The 3,026-nt window shown below is 41.1% G+C and overlaps 1 pseudogene; it reads left to right on the top strand.

The window, feature by feature from the left end:
• Positions 1 to 516: 516 nt before the first annotated feature.
• LOC122705085 lies at positions 517 to 1,144 on the top strand (annotated as a pseudogene).
• Positions 1,145 to 3,026: the final 1,882 nt, after the last annotated feature.

The following is a 3,026-nucleotide window of genomic DNA, read 5'->3' on the forward strand; positions in this document are numbered from 1 at the left end:
AGATGGGATACCATAAAACTCCTAGAGGAAAACATAGGCAGAACACTCTTTGATATAAATCACAGCAATAGTTTTTCAGATCTGTCTCCTGGAATAATGAAAAGTAAAAACAAACCAACGGGACCTAATTAAACTTAAATGCTTTTGCACAGCAAAAGAAACTGTCAGTACAATAAAATACAACCTCAACAATGGGAGAAAATATTTGCAAATGATGCGACTGACAGGTATTAATTTCCAAAGTAACCAGACACCTCATAGAGCTCAATGTCAAACAACCAAAAAAACAACCAAACAATCCAATCAAAAAATGGGCAGACCTAAACAGACACGTCTCCAAAGCAGACATACAGATGGCCAACAAGCATGTGAAAAGATGCTCAATATTTGCTTATTAGAGAAGTGAAAATAAAAACTACAGTGAGGTATCACCTCATACCAGGCAGAATAGCCATCATCAAAAAATTTACAAACACTCTTTCCCTTCAGCAGGCCACTGAAGATCCTGGTGTTGCCATGGGCTGCTGCCCCGCCCTGTATTACTGGTACGATAAGAACAAGCCATACCTCAAGTCCTGCTTCTGCCGAGGTGTCCCTGATGCTAAGATCCGCATCTTTGACCAGAGGCGAAAGAAGGCAAAGTGAATGAGTTCCCACTCTGTGGCCACATGGTATCAGATGAGTATGAGCAGCTCTCCTCTGATGCTCTGGAGGCTGCCCCTATTTGTGCCAACAAGTACATGGCAAAAAGTCATGGCAAAGATGATTTTCACATCCAAGTGTGGCTCCACCCCTTCCTCATCTGCATCAACAAGATGCTGTCCTGTGCTAGAGCTCCTAGGCTCCAGACAGGTATGTGCTGTGACTTTGGAAAGCCCCAGGGCCCGGTCGCCAGGGCCCACACCAGTCAGGTCATAATGTCCATCCACAACAACCTGTTTAACAAGGAGCACGTGACTGAGGCCCTCCACAGGGCCAGGTTCAAGTTCCTTGGCCACCAGAAACCCACATCTCCAAGAAGCAGGGATTTACTAAGTTTAACGTGGATGAATCTGAAAACACGGTGGTAGAAAAGCAGCTCATCCCAGATGGCTGTGGGGTCAAATACATGCCCCTGGACAAATGATGGGCCCTGCACTCATGAGCGACTTGGCGAGGTCTCCTCCTTACTCATGCCCACCAATGAATCCTACTTCCTTACCAAGAAAAAAAAAAATCCACAAACAATAAATGCTGGAGAGTGAAGGGAAAGTTGCTCAGTTGTGCCCGACTCTTTGCAACCCCATGGACTGTCCATAGAATTCTCCAGGCCAGAATACTGGAGTGGGTAGCCTTTCCCTTCTCCAGGGTAGCTCCCCAACCCAGGGATTGAACCCAGGTCTCCCACATTACAGGTGGATTCTTTACCAGCTGAGCTATCAGGGAAGCCCTGTAAATGCTGGAGAGGGTGTGGAGAAAAGGAGACCCTCCTACACTGTTTGTGGGAATGTAAATTGGTACAGCCTGTATGGAAAACAGTGTGAAGGTTTCTTTAAAAACTAAACGTTGAGCTACCAAATGATCTAGCTTCTGGGCGTATATCTGGAAAAGACAAAAACTCTAATTTGAAAACACATTCACATATATAAAATAGATAACTAATAAGGACCTGCTGTGTAACACAGAAAACTCTACGTAATATTCTGTAATGACATGTATGGGAGAAGAATCTAAAAAAGAATGGATATAATGTAGAACTGATTCACTTTAGTGTACACCTAAAACTAACACAACATTGTAAATCAACTAAACTCCAATAAAATCTTTTTAAAAAATGAAAAAAAAAACAAAAAAACAAAAACAGATGCACCTCAAGGTTCATAGCAGCCCTATTTACAATAGCCAAGACATGTAAGGAACCTAAATGTCCATCAACAGATAAATAGATAAAGAAGGTGTGGTACAGTGAGATATTACTCAGCCATAAAAAATGAAATAATGCCATTTGCAGCAAAATGGATGAATCTGGAGATTACCATCCTAAGTGAAGTCAGAAGACAAATATAAAATTTCATTTATATGAGTAATCTAAAAAAAATAATACAAGTAAACTCACTGATAATACAGAAATACACTCACAGACATAGAAAAGAAATTTATGGTTACTAAAGGCTAACAAGGGGAAGGGATAAATTGGGAGTTCGGAATTAAAAGACATATACTACTATGTATACAATAATAAACAAGGTTCTGTATGGCACAGGCAACTATACTCAATATTTTGTAAAAGCCTATAATGGAAAAGAATCTGAAAAACAATATATGTGCATATATATATGGAATTGCTATGCCTTCCTCCAGGGGAGCTTCCTGACCCAGGGACTGAACCTTCGTCTCTTACATCTTCTGCATTGGCAGGTGGGTTCTTTACCACTAGCGCCACCTGGAAAGCCCCATGTTTATACACATACATACATATATACACACACACGTATATATGAATTACTTTTCTGTACACCTGAAGCTAACACAATATTGTAAGTCAACTACACGTCAATTAAATGAAATTTAAAAATAAAAAGGCATGCAATAAAAACTTTCATCCCCATTGCATCCTCCAATCACTCAGTTCCTATGTGTTACCCTACTGATACACTTGTACTTTTTAAGTTACTTCTAAGACGCCATTTTGTAAATATGAATGTATCACAACTTCCCTCCCTTTTTACACAAAAAGTATCATGAAGAGCATGATCTCTAAAGCCAGACTGCCCATGTTCAAACCCCAGTTCTTCCACAGATCAGCTGTGTCTTTAAGCAAGTTTCATAACCTCTTAGTGTCTCAGTTTCCTCAGCTGTATAATGAGGATAAGAGTGGCCGCTGTCTTCTCCAGTTATTTGCGGATCAGATGAACAAACACATGCACAAAGCACTTAGAACCGGGCCTGGTGCACTGTGAGCCGTCTACATGTGACGTGTGGTGCTGCAGGATCAGAGGTCTAAGTGCACGGGGTCTGGAGTGAGACTGCCCGAGGTCAAATCTTAA

The sequence above is a fragment of the Cervus elaphus genome, chromosome 12 (genome assembly GCF_910594005.1).
Source record: "Cervus elaphus chromosome 12, mCerEla1.1, whole genome shotgun sequence".
Classification (NCBI taxonomy): domain Eukaryota; kingdom Metazoa; phylum Chordata; class Mammalia; order Artiodactyla; family Cervidae; genus Cervus; species Cervus elaphus.